Source organism: Humulus lupulus, chromosome 5 (assembly GCF_963169125.1).
Source record: "Humulus lupulus chromosome 5, drHumLupu1.1, whole genome shotgun sequence".
In the NCBI taxonomy this organism is placed as follows: domain Eukaryota; kingdom Viridiplantae; phylum Streptophyta; class Magnoliopsida; order Rosales; family Cannabaceae; genus Humulus; species Humulus lupulus.
This window is the reverse complement of record NC_084797.1, coordinates 217,337,589-217,351,974: the sequence shown is the minus strand read 5'-3', so window position 1 is coordinate 217,351,974 and position 14,386 is coordinate 217,337,589. Positions and strand designations below refer to the sequence as shown.

The window sequence follows — 14,386 nt, the reverse complement described above, 5'->3', positions numbered from 1 at the left end:
AAACAATGTCTACTACATATGCTTTCAGGGCACATTTCCAACATATAAATATTTAAAACATACCCGTTTTGGGTCCATCAAGTTTTTGGCGCCGTAGACGGGGAGTTTTAAGAAAGGAAACGAAATTTATCTCAAGGTTAGTGAATTCTTCTACTAGTTATTTTAATTTTTGCACTTAAAAAAACACTATATATACAAAAATACAAAAATATATATATATACAACTACAAAAGAAAAGAGATAAAAAGAAAATTTGGGACGGTTCTACCACTCATATATGAAACTTACTTATATATTTATATTTATTATTTTTTAGTTGACGGCACTTGTGCCTCCTATCAATCTATCTTTTTAATTTTTATAGTTGATGGCACTTGTGCCTCCTAATTTTGTTATAATTTTGTTGTAGTTTTTATTCCTTGTATTTCTTTGTTAGTTGACGGCACTTGTGCCTCCTAACCTTTGTTGTAACTTTATTTATTTATCTTATTGTTATATTTTTGTGCAATTTACTAGTTGATGGCAATTTTGGCTTCTAGCTAGTTGGTAGCAATTTTTCCTCCCAGTCTTTTAGCTTATATTTTAGTTGATGACACTTGTGCCTCCTAATTTTTACCTTATTTTTGTTATGGTTGGTGGCATGCTATGCCTCCCTACTCTTGCCTAATTTTTGATAGTCTTATTTAATTTTACCTTATTTTTCTTTTTCTTTTATCATATTTTAGAGTAATTGTCAAAAAATACTTGAAAAAAAAAAAAGAAACCTAAATCTTGTCCTTTCACCATAAGCAATTTTTGCTTAAAGGAAATTTGAACAAAATTCTCAATCCGCCTCTACTAATTAACCTCGGGGAGTTGTTAGTAGTGTGCGAGTAAGTGGAATCAAATAGGACTAGGGACAAGTATACCATAAGAATTATATTGTTGGGAAATATCTAAAAATTCTAAGTATGCTCTATGGTTGCGATTTTAACTATCTTACACATTAGAAAATTGCTTGCTTGAGATTATCTTTGTTGCCTTGTTTGTGAAAATTATATGCATCATTGGGAACGTAACTCTAAAAAACGATTAGTAAAAAGACGCTTATCTTTATTTGAAATTGAAAGTGTTAGTAAAAATTTGAGCATCATGGAACCAAATGCTAATCCTGTTGATGAAAATGTTGTGCCTGAAAAAACTTTGCTTGAATATTTTGCACCTACTTCATCTAATGCTCCTTCATGTATTGTTTTTCCTACAACTTCTGCTACTCATTATGAGCTTAAACCATCAATCATTCAATTGTTGCCATTTTTTTATGGGTTAGGTAGAGAGGATCCTTACATGCATGCCAAAGATTTCTTAGAAATTTGCTTAACATTTAAATTTCAAATTTTTTTTGAAGAGTCGGTCAAACTAAGACTATTCCCTTTTTCATTAAAAGACAAATCAAAAGCTTGGTTAAATTTCCTTCCCACGGGGTCTATAACTACATGGGATCAACTTTATAATAAATTCTTGCTGAATTTTTTTTCTGATGTCTAAAACTAATAGTCTAAGGAGAGAAATCTCCGAGTTTTTTCAAAAAGAGAATGAAGAGTTTTATTAATATTGGGAAAGATTTAAAGATTTATTATTAAAATGTCCTCATTATGGTTTTGAAAAATGGAGACTTGTAAAATATTTTTATGATGGTTTGATTCCCTCTAATCGTCAAATGATTCAACCTATGCATATTGGAAATTTTTTAAAATTTCTAGGACAAGAGGCTTGGGACGCCCTTGAAGATTTATCTGTCAATTCACAAGAATGGAATTATTTTGATCCTAGGTATAGGTCAACTAATTCACCAAAAAGAGGAGGAAGGTATGAAGTAAAAGATGAATTAGACTTAAGAACATCCTTAGACAAATTAGTGAGAAAAGAAGCTTTAGCCATAAACCAAACTATAAATTCTCCAATACAACCAAGAAAAATTGTTTGTTCTATATGTTCTAGTCCTTGCCATAATGCCCAATCATGTCCTTCCTACCAAGAAGCCTTTTCTGAGGAGGCCAATGCTTTTCATGCTTATGGGAAACCAAATGATAGCCCATTTTCATCCACCTACAATCCAAATTGGAGAAACCATCCAAACTTTTCATGGAGACAAAATAAACCTCAAATGAATCAAGGGCACCAATACAACACGCAAAACCAAACTCATGCCCCACAAAATCAACCATATCCTCAACAAAGGAAACCTTCCTTAGAAAATACTTTACAACAATTTATGCAATCCACTCAACAAATCCTACAAAATCAGTCTCAATCAATTACAAAATTCGAGACACAAGTAGGACAACTCGTCACTGCTTTAGCTTATAGAGAAAAAGGAACATTCCCTAGTCAACCTATCCCTAATCCAAAAGGTCAATATGAGATAGGAAAGTCTAGTCATAATGGAGAAGTCAAATCAATTTCAACTCTTAGGTCCGGAAAGAACATTGTCAAACCCGATTACATACTCGAGGTTGAAAAAGAAAAAGAAAAGAGTCAGCCTTCTAGTTCTAATGCCAATGACTCTTCAAACAAGGAAACTCCAATCCATTCTTTCATTCCAAAAGCCCCATTCCCACAAAGATTACTTCTAATTTAAAAAGGCGGCCAATATAATGACATCTTAGAAGTTTTTAAATAAGTTAGTATCAATATCCATTTCTTAGATGCCATTAAACAAATTCCTTCCTACTCTAAATTTTTCAAGGATCTTTATATTGTTAAAAGAAACACTAATGTTCCTAAAAAGGCGTTTTTAACTGAACAAGCTAGTTCCATTATTCAATATAAGAGTCTTGTTAAATATAAAGATCGTGGGTGTCCCACAATTTCATGCATTATTGGTGATCATTTTATTAACAAGACTTTACTTTATTTGGGTGCTAGTGTGAATTTATTGCCTTATTCTTTTTATAAGCAACTTGGTCTTGGTGAACTAAAACTTATTTCTATAACTCTTCAATTAGCCGATCATTCTGTGAAAATTCCTAGAGGTATTATAGAGGATGTTTTGATAAAAGTTGATAAATTTTATTTTCTTGTTGACTTCATTGTTCTTGATACTCAACCTGTGGAAAATGTGCATGCTCAAATTCCTATCATTTTAGGTAGACCATTCTTAGCTACATCTAATGCAATCATTAAATGCCGTAATGGTATTTTGAAATTATCTTTTGGAAATATGACTGTTGAATTGAATGTTTTTAATGTTGCTAAATCTGTTGAGTGTGAGGAAGTGCATGAAGTTAACATGATAGATGGTATTTGTGAAAATGATGGAAATGAATTAGTTGACTTTTGTGAAAAATACTTTGGTATGAACTTGCATGTTGGCGATTCTAATGATGATGAAAATTCTTTGCTAGAGTCTATACCCTTAGATGAAACCAAAGTTGAATCTTTTTCACCCTTAGATCACGTTTAATCAATTCCCGAGTCTCCAAAGTTAGACCTTAAACCTTTGCCGGAAAATTTAAAATATGCTTTTCTAAGAGAGTCTGAAACCTTACCTGGTATCATAGCATCCGCCTTAAATGAAGAACAAGAAGATAAATTGTTAGATGTCCTTAGAAACATAAAGAAGCCATAGGTTGGACCATTGGAGACATTAAAGGATTTAGCCCATCCATATGTATGCATAGAATCCATCTAGAAGAGAAAGCTAAAACCTCCTGGGAGTGTCAAAGAAAGCTAAATCCAAATATGAAAGAAGTAGTTAGAGAAGAGGTCATAAAATTATTAGACGTAGGTATCATTTACCCTATTTCTGATACTTCAAGAACGTTTTGATCATTAGCGGCCATCACTTGTTCAGGGACTGACTGCTTAAGGCTCTCAATGAAAGCACCAAACTGTTGACACCGTTTTTCGTCAACAGTGAAATAAGAGCACGAAAAACAATAATTGGTTATGGCCAAGAAAAATATGATCAAACAAATGAGATTTTTTATGTGGTTTAGCAGTTAACTCTGCCTAGTCCACGAGTCTTTGCTATTAAAACTTAAGATGATTTCTGGAAATTCTTTAAGAATGAATTCTCTAGAGTTTCTCTCAAGATCACCAGAATTCCGTCCTTTACAATGGTGCATGACCTCTCTATTTATAGAGGAGATTTAAGAATACTATCCCACATATTTCGGGAAGTTATTCATTATATGCAAATAAATTTAATGGCGTTAAAAGCCTGTGATCCTATATACAAGGAAACGTCCCCTGAAGATCAGGGGGCGTATAACTGCATAATAAATATCCCTTTATTATAGGGGATTTACAACAATCAATGCAGGCCGCGTCTCTCCAAAATGACTCACTGGAATATCCCAAGTTATCAATCTACATTGTCAATGCTGTTCCCACCTAGGTCTCTTACTGACTTTCGAGCTGTGACATCTCCCGGAGATCACGCTACTTCGAGCTCATACTTATGTCAGGCTCGAAGCCCCTGATCCGAGACCATCTGAGAACAGACGTGCTTTGATATCTGTCTTTCGAGCTTGTAATGGTTTCGAGGCTACCATCTTCGAAGTTGTCTCTGCTTTGCAGGCTCGGTGCCTAGGTTGCAGACATGTTCCAGACATTACGAGTCCATTCCTTACGAATCCAGCTTTCGAGATCACAATTCTTAAGGCTCGAAATCTGGGTGTAACATTTTGCCCCCTCAAAAGTATTTGTTCGAATCCCATGAGAAGGAAACTTTTGAACTACTTTCTTTGGGAACCGCACCGTCACACACTTGAAGATGGACACGTGTCAGTTGGGCATTGCTCATTCAATGTACTCGAGTACCTTGGAAATCCGCCCACGATCGTTCGCCTGCCACCTTTCCGGTACCATCATGTCATCAATCCCTGTCCGTTGGATTTTATAAGGATTCTGGTCAATGGCTCAGATTAATCCTTTTTTACCATCTATATATAAGACCCTAGTCATCGTCTTCCTCTTATTTTACACTCATCAGAAGAAAGAAGAAAATAGGCAAAACCAGAAACCATCCCAGAGAACTTTTTTCTTGTGCATGTTCTCCCAGCCAAAGAAACAAAGGACCACCAGTTTGCTCGAGACCGTAAGGTCATACCTCCAACCTCTCCTTCAATCAAAGATTTCTCTGCAATCGCCATCATTGTGTAAGCATCTGATGATCTTTTTGTTTTCCTTTATGTTGGTTTCTGTTTGTGTAGTTCTTTTATTTCTGGGAATGAACTAGTTTATTTTCTTAGTATGATACGCTAGGAAGTTCTGACCAATAGGCTTTCACTTTTAAGTCTCCACACTAGGTTTAAATCACTGGTTCCAAATCCAGTTTTGATGTAGGACAAGGTCTCTTTTTACTGGGTTTTCAAAATTTAAAAGACATATCTTGCACACCAAGATATCGGGTACAAAATCTTGGTTTTAAAGAACGCACGATACCCAAGATTACCATTTCTGAATAACCGTCACCCTTTTTCCCTGATATTTCGGGATTTTCAAAAAAATTTATCCACTCCCCTCCTTTTCTTCGTAGAATACACGTTCCGACTCTTAACCGGGCTTTTAGTATCGAGCTCGTTTCGTACCCGAGCACTCTCCAAGTTTGTCTTGTCAAGCTCGTAAATCTTGAGTTCTTGCATGCATGGCCCTCACCATTTTTTCTTTCTCGCTAGATGTCACAGAATCTGGAAAGACGGTGGGGGTCGTTGCTGGAAATTCCGTATTCGCCAAAATCCCCGAGCCCAGAGTCGCTGTTTGCTCAGAATCAACGTCTGATTCGTGAATACGATCTCGCGCGCGAACAGGAGGAAACTCGAGCTCACTATCGCCGCCAAATCGTCGAGGTTATAGAAAAGAAGAGGAGAACCCTTCGAGAGGCTCTTTATCCAGAATCTAATTCAGATCCCAGGCCAATTCCTCTCGACCCTAGGTTAAAAGTGACTGTTGCGTACAGTACGGGAGAGCTCCAATTCTCACTGATGGGGGAGCCTTCTACCTCGCAGCCGAGGAGGGAATTCTTTGAGGTCGAGCACTATTGGAGCTCGGTCACCTTGATAAATTAGATAACTGATATCCTGGCCTTCCATGGTCTCAGGTTGTCAAGCTCCTTAAGGTGTTGAGCTCCAACCTCTAGTGAACGAAGCTGCTATGCTCCAGGGAATGGAAACCCTGACAACAGGCTGAGGTATGCGGCATGGAGTCAGGAGCACATGAAGGCAGGAGCGCTACTGCCTTTGAAGTCTTTCTTCAAGGACTTCATGGACTTTGTTGGGTTGGCTCCGTTCCAGCTCAACACTAATTCTTACAGGGTTCTGTCTGCCCTGAGGTCATTATACCACGAGTTGGAGTGGAAAGGACCTTCACCAAAGGAGATTTTGTATCTCTTTTGTCTGAAAAGCAATCCCTCCCGAGCTCGGGGAGGAGACGGCTTCTACTATCTCTCGAGCTACCCCAAAGAGAAAAAGGTGTTTGAGGACCTTCCTAACCATCCACCTGACTTTAAGAAAGCCTTCTTCTGGACAGATGGCTTGTCCCCGTCTTGATACTACTCATTCAGACGGATTCGTAAGTACCCCAACCTTCTTTATTTCTGTGCTCGGACTTCTGTCTGTAGGTTGTACTTAGTTGAAATGTGTTTTGTTTTCCAGCTAAATTTCACCGTCCTACTCCCGCTGACATGATGAAGGAGCATAGAGAGGCTCTGCTTCAACTCCCTTATGGCAGGAGGTCTCTCTCATATCTTTTGCATGAGAGTAAGCTCCGAGCCTGCGGGATTTTGGGAGATGGCCAGTCCACCTCGGACTGGTCCAACAAAAAGTACAACCACTGGGAGCTCGTGCCTTTGCCAACATGCATCCTCCCTCCAAGGAGAGAGGTGAGGCCCCCGCCTCCAGCTCGCCGAAGAAGCCCGCAATCGGGGAACAAGGCTAATGATGAAGCCTCGAGCTCGGACTCGGATGATCAAGGTACAGTCATCCTTAGCTCTAAAATGTGATCCCCCACCTTATTAAAACACAAACCTGATAGGTTAGTTTTATGCCCGGATGATAGGGACCACTTCTATATATGGACTTGGGTAGATGACCGAGTTCATAGGTTTGATAGTTGGCTCGGGAAGTATGACACTATGTACAGTCTGAACGAGGTGTGGGACGGGATAGCCGTCCAATATGGGACCAATGACTATAGGGACCTTTCGAGGTTGACGTCCACCTATAGGGAAGGTACTCCCCCCGCCTCTTCTGAAGATGGGGGAATTTCATGGTCTCCGAGCTCAAGCTCGGGGGAGAGTTTCAGTTAGGTCTTTCTTTACTTGGTTTTTTTTTTTATCTTCCAAGTTTATTAGCATTATGTTTAACTTCGATTAGAACTGTGTAGGTGCTATGGATCCCGACCTTGACGCTGTGCTTTTCAGTGATGAGGGAGCTGGAGCTCAAAAGAGTAAGCGCCCGAGAGCCTCGCGGAGGTCCGATCGACCATCCAAGGTCCCCAGATGCACCGAGAAGACCCCAACAGCTCAGGTTTCTGCGAGCACAGCTGAGGAGTCGAATGTTCAGGTCGATGCATCTGTTTCGACCACGCCCACCTTGCTTCCTCCATCCGCAACTCAAATAACAATCGGCCGACCTCCGAAGAAACCCTCCATCTCCAAGGTCCTCCTGCCGATGGCCCGACCTCATGTTGAAGAGTTCGTGCTTGACGATGCTGGTGGGACCCAAGGGGCTGTGCTTAGCTCGGATGTTCTCTCTCGAGTGGGTCAGAGTTTTTCAGGCTTCGGCGCTGACCACTGGGATCTTGTGCACAAGGCCCCAGACTGTAATACTCTTTATGATAAGAGTATTGAACTTACTGCCGCGGTAATTTTCACAACTCTCCTTTAATTGTTTATGTCTTGGCTCATGACCTAATTCATCCTTTGCGTTTCAGGCCCTCGTCGTTTCAGCACAACTTAATTATAAGCTGACCAACGAGGTGCATACGAGCATGTCTCTGGCCCAAGAGTCGAGAGATCTCCAGCTTAAGATGGCTGATGAACTCAAAGACTCGAAGACCGAGCTTGAGAAGGTGAAGGCCAAGCTCGAACAGGGGAAGACTCGTCTTGCGGAGCTGGAGAAGATAAAGGCCGAGCTTGAACAGGCGAAGACTCGTCTTGCTGAGCTGGAGAAGGCTAATGCTAAACTCGAGGAGGAGAAAGTTGCCACTTTCGAGATAATGGAAGGCGAGAAGGCCTGCCTTCTTGACGAGTTCAAAGAGCATAAGGAAAAAGCGGTCGACTAGGCCATGTACAAAATTTGGGTTGACAATGTCGACCTCGACACTAGCTTCCTGGGTTCTCTTGAGGCGAAGTATATAGAGCGGTAGAATGCCCGTCTTGAGGCGAGTGAAGCTACTCGGGAGGCTTCTCAGAAGGATAGTCATGCTATTCGTCCTGGGGGGTCTAGTGCCGTTGATGTTGAGAAGGCCAAGGGAACTGCTCCTTCCTGAACCTTACCTCGGGGCTGCGTCCCTTTATCTTTGTAATTACTTTAATTTATGCCCGTAAGGCTGATACAATTTTTATTTATTTTAATACATATGCTTTACATTTCTTGGTTCGAAATATTTTGCACATTTTATATTAAAGAATCGTATATGTTTATTTTTTCGTATAAACATAGTTTGGATTTAGGCTCGAGACTCAATGCGTTCATGCATCGTTTGCTCGAATTATCCACTTCTGATCTCATTATTTATCAAGGTCGGATATTAATTTAACCATGAATTCGAAAGTACTTGTATGGTGTGTAATGCAAACGGTTTAGTTATATCTTATTGCTTAGTTACTTCTTCTCGTCCTCGGTTATTTCTTCGAGGTTATGAGTTCGAAACTATTTTCCTATAAGATATTCCAGCCTCGATCTCGACTTATCTCGAAGTAGGTTTAGGTTCCAACTTATCGTCGATTAGTTTTAGCTGGTTTGTTCCAAACCTTTTAAGGTTGTGATTGGTTTGTAATCCCTACACTTTTTATTTTTATAATTTGGTTTTTAGCTGGTTATCCTAGCTCGCGCATTTGGTTACATCCAAACACTTGTACGTTTTTGACAGCTTGGTTATATCCAAACTGTCTTAACTGGCGCATTTGGTTATCTCCAAACGCTTGCATGTATTTCGTGTATGTTATCTTATTTTTCAAGCTGATGGTATATATACCAATGATGCCCCCTTAATATCCTATGAGTATGACCATAGGTTATTAAATTAAGAGAGATTGCAAAAATAAAGAGAAATATAACATATTGAACAAAATAGATCTTTATTTGATGGAATTCAAGAGTAGACAAAATAGTACAGAAAATCAATCATGGTTACAGGCAACATCCTTCCTATACTATTAGTAGTAAGGTCTTAGGTGTTCGCCATTCCATGCTCGCGGTACCAGGCTCCCATCCAATCTCGCTAGCTTGTAAACATTGGGCTGGATGACTGACTCTATCTGGTATGGTCTTTCCCAATTTGGCCCGAGCACACCAGCCGCTGGATCTCATGTTGCCAAAAATACATGTCTCAACACCAGATCTCCCACACTGAACTTTCGATCTCGAACCCTCTTGTTGAAGTACCTGGTAGCTCGTTGCTGGTAGGCAGCGTTCCTCAACTGAGCTTCGTTTCTTTTTTCTTCAATCAAGTCTAAGGTTTCTTCGAGTTCATTGTGGTTTGAGCTTTGGTCATAAATGTGAGCTCGAATTGTAGGGATTTCGACCTCGATAGGCAACATAGATTCACAACCGTATGCTAGAGAGAATGGGGTATGTCCTGTTGATGTTCGGCTGTGGTCCTATACCCCCATAGGACTTGGGGCAACTCTTCGGGCCATTGTCCCTTTGCTTCCTCCAACTTTTTCTTTAGTGAACTCTTGAGAGTTTTGTTTACAGCTTCGACTTGGCCATTCGCCTGAGGATGAGCTACTGACGAAAAACTCTTTATTATTCCATTCTTCTCACAAAAGTTGGTAAACAAGTCGCTATCGAACTGGGTTCCGTTGTCGGATACAATTTTCCTCGGCATCCCATATCGGCATACGATGTTTTTTACCACGAAGTCAAGGACCTTTTTGGGAGTTATTGTTGCCAACGGTTCAGCCTCCGTCCACTTTGTGAAGTAATCCACAGCGACTACAGCATATTTCACACCGCCCTTGCCAGTTGGGAGAGAGCCTATGGGGTCGATTCCCCATACCGCGAATGGCCATGGGAAAGTCAACATGGTCAGCTCGGATGGTGGAGCTCGAGGAATCGTGGCGAATCTCTGGCATTTGTCGCATTTCTTTACGTACTCAAATGAATTCGATTTAATGGTAGGCCAGAAATATCCTTGGCGTATGATTTTCTTGGACAGGCTATGCCCCCCAGTATGGTCTCCACAGAACCCTTCATGAATTTCTTCGATGATTTTCTTGGCTTCGGGTGGAGTTACGCACCGAAGTAACGGCATGGAATACCCCCTCCTATACAGCTTTCCGTCCAAAATGGTGTAACAGGGAAGCTGATACATTAACTTTTGAGCCTGGTTCCGGTCTTTTGGAAGGACTCCGGTCTCGAGATATTCGACTATCGGGGTCATCCATGTAGGCTCAGACTCAATCATACACACTTCTTCCTCCTCCGGCTCGTTAATGCTTGGTGCCGAAAGGTGTTCTATGGGCACGACGTTTAGTTAGTCATTCTCGGTGGAAGTAGCGAGCCGAGCTAAGGCATCTGCATTTGAGTTTTTCTCTCGAGGAACCTGTTCGATTGCATAGAACTCGAAATGTTCCAATGAGGATTTTGCCTTCTCTAAATAAGCTGCCATTCTCGTGCCACGATCCTGGTATTCTCCCAAGATTTGATTGACCATAAGCTGGGAGTTGCTGTAGCAATGTATTGCTTTAGCTTTGAGCTCCTTGGCTATACGAAGTCCCGCCAGTAAAGCTTCGTATTCGGCCTCGTTATTCGATGCCTTGAAGTCGAATCTTAAGGCGGAATGAAATCTGCTCCCTATTGGGGTAATCAAAATGACCCCTGCCCCCAATCCATTTTCATTAGATGAGCCATCGACGTAAAGTTTCCACAGCTCATGGGCCGGGGTCATCACTTCATCGTTGGTCATACTAGTACATTCCACTATAAAATCTGCCAGTGCCTGGGCCCTAATGGTCGTCCTCGGGTGGTAAGTGATCTCGAACTGTTCGAGTTCAATCGCCCATTTAAGAAGTCGACCTGAAGCTTCTGGCTTAGACAAGACTTGCCTAAGTGGTTGATCAGTCAACACATGGATGGGGTGTGCTTGAAAATAGGGTCGAAGTTTACGAGATGAATGAATTAAGCTGAGAGCCAGCTTCTCCATCAAGGGGTATCTCGACTTTGCCCCCAGTAACCTTTTGCTGATGTAATAGACGGGTCTCTGTACCTTCTCTTCTTCTCGCACGAGCACTGCACTTATTGCGTGTTCGGTGGTGGAAAGGTATAGGTACAATACTTCTCCCGTAACAGGCTTTGATAAGATGGGGGTTCTGCGAGGTGCTTTTTAAGCTCCTGGAAGGCCAGCTCGCACTCCTCCGTCCATTCAAATTTCTTGCCTCCCCTCAAAAGGTTGAGAAACGGAAGACAACTGTCCGTAGATTTTGATATGAACCTACTTAGGGTCGCCATCCTGCCGGTCAAACTTTGGACATCCTTGTGTTTTCGAGGTGAGGGCATGTCAATCAGAGCCTGGATCTTGTCAGGGTTGGCTTCTACTCCACGGGCGTTCACGATAAAGCCCAAGAATTTTCCTGATGCTACATCGAAGGTGCACTTATGAGGATTTAGTTTCATGTTATACTTCCGGAGCACGCCAAAGCACTCTTCGAGGTCATCAACATGGTTATTGTTAAGTTGAGACTTGACAAGCATGTCGTCAACATAAACTTCCATGTTGTTCCCTATTTATTATGAAAACATCATATTCACGAGCCGCTGGTATGTGGCCCCAGCATTTTTGAGCCCGAATGGCATGACATTATAGCAGTATAGCCCCTTATCCGTTATGAAGCTCGTATGTTCCTGGTCGGGGGCATGCATGGGAATCTGGTTATATCCAGAATAGGCATCCATGAACGACATCAGTCCATGCCCTGCCGTGGCATCCACGAGCTGGTCAATCCTTGGTAATGGAAAACAGTCCTTCGGGCAAGCTTTGTTGAGGTATGAATAGTCAATACAGGTTCGCCACGTCCCATTAGGTTTTGGGACCAACACCAGATTGGCTACCCAGTCAGGGTAAAAAGCATCCCTAATGAATCGGTTTGCTTTTAACCTGTCGACCTCCTCCTTTAGTGCCTTCTTTCTGTCGTCATCCAGCTGTCTTCGCTTTTGTTGCTTCAGAGGGAAGCTTTTATCTATATTTAGCGCGTGGCTTGCTACGTTTGGACTTATCCCTACCATGTCCGAATGTGACCATGCGAAGACGTCCTGGTTTTTCTTCAGAAAGCAAATTAGTTGCTATTTTGCCTCTTCCTGGAGGTGTTTTCCAACCTTTACCTTTTTCGAGGGATCGGACTTCTTGAGCTGAATCTCTTCGAGCTCTTCTAAGGGTTCGAGGTTAGCTTTCTCCTCAACCCTTGGATCGATTTCTTCATCAATTTCTAATATCATCCCGTGTTTATTCTTAACAATGACGAGTGCTTGTGCGCTCACCTGTTTCTTTCCTCTTAAGGAAATGTTGTAGCATTCCCTTCCAGCCAATTGATCTCCCTTCAATGTCTCGACGCCGCTAGGGGTCAGGAACTTAATGGCCAGATGCCTTACTGATGAGACTGCCCCCCAGCCCAACCAGGGCGGGTCTCCCGAGTAGCACATCGTAGGCTGAAGGTAGATCCACTACCACGAATTCCATCATCCTGGTTGTTGAGACTGGGTAGTCTCCCAAGGTTACGGGGAGCTTGATGGATCCCATGCAGGCGATCCCTTCTCTTGAAAAGCCGTATAGTGTAGTCGCACATGCTTTCAGGTCGCGAAGGGAGAGTCCCATCTTTTCAAGGGTTGCTTTATAGAGAATGTTAACTGAGCTCCCATTGTATATGAGAACTCAGTGGACCCTTTTATTTGCCAACTGGAGAGTGATGACCAGTGGATCATGGTGAGGAAACTGAACATGGGACGCGTCTTCCTCAGTGAAGGTTATTGGTTGGGATTCAATCTTTTGACTTTTGGGAGCCCTAGGTTTGGGTTCATAGGGAGACCCATCCCCAGTCTTCAGCTCGTTAACGTATCTCTTTTGGGCATTTCTGCCCATGCCCGCAGGATGAGGCCCTCCCAAGATGGTTATCACGTCTTCTCCATCTATCGGTGGGGGCCTATCTTCTTCCCTAGCTCGGGAGTTGTTGTTCTGTGTGGGCTGCGACGCGGCTGTTCTCTGGCTCGCGGTCGCTTAATTAGTACTCTGGTTCTTGACATATTGTCTGAAGTAACCTCTCGAGATCAATCCTTCGATCTCGTCTTTCAGCTGTCGACATTCATCAGTAGTATGCCCGGTATCTCTATGAAATCGGCAATATTTGCTGGAGTCTCTCTTGGACTTCTGATTTCTCATTGGGTCCGGATGCCTGAAGGGGACCTGGTTTTCATTAGCCAGGTATATGTTCTCTCGAGACTCATTGAGCTCGGTGTACACTCTGTACACGGAGAAATATCTCTCTCCCTTCTTTTTCTTACCTCCTTCGGCCTCGGGGTTACTCCCTTCGTTCTTTTTTTCTCTTGGAAGGGTTTTCCGCAGCAAGCATTGAAGCTATTGGGTCTGCCGAGGTTGAGGCAGAGTTTATGTTTATCGTTGTAGTTACGGGCTGGGAAGTCACATTAAGTGTCGACCTCGCTTCCTCTACATTGACAAACCTTTGCGCTCATCTATTAAACTCGGTTAGGGACCTCACCGGTTTTCTCTGCATGTAGTCCCAGAGGGCACTTCCTGGCATTACTCCGACTTGGACAACCATTAGGTGTCCACTGTCATCCACATTCCGAGCTCAGGCAACTTCCAAATTAAACCTTGTAAGGTAACTTTTTAGTGTCTCACCTGGCTGTTGCCGAACGTTAGTTAGGGTTGAAGCCTCGGGTCTAACACCCATCATGGCTTTGAACTGCTTTTTGAAGTCTTTGGACAGCTGATCCCAAGAGGTTATTGAGTGTCTTCTATATTTTTCGAACCCGCTTTTGGCTGGTCCTGTCAGCGATGCTGGAAATAACATGCATCTGAGCTCGTAACTCACGTTTCTTGCTCTCATTATGGTATTGAATGTACTCAAATGGCTGTATGGGTCGGACTTTCCTTCAAACATTGGGACGTAAGGGATCTGAAATCCTTGGGGAAATGGAGTACTGGAGATATGGGGAGCAAACGG

General features: G+C 42.2%; 1 non-coding gene across 1 annotated transcript; it reads right to left on the bottom strand.

Moving 5' to 3' along the window:
• Window positions 1-1,534: 1,534 nt before the first annotated feature.
• LOC133781208 (small nucleolar RNA R71) lies at window positions 1,535-1,641 on the bottom strand. Its single transcript, XR_009869997.1, has one exon. It is a non-coding gene; the product is annotated as a small nucleolar RNA R71 (small nucleolar RNA).
• Window positions 1,642-14,386: the final 12,745 nt, after the last annotated feature.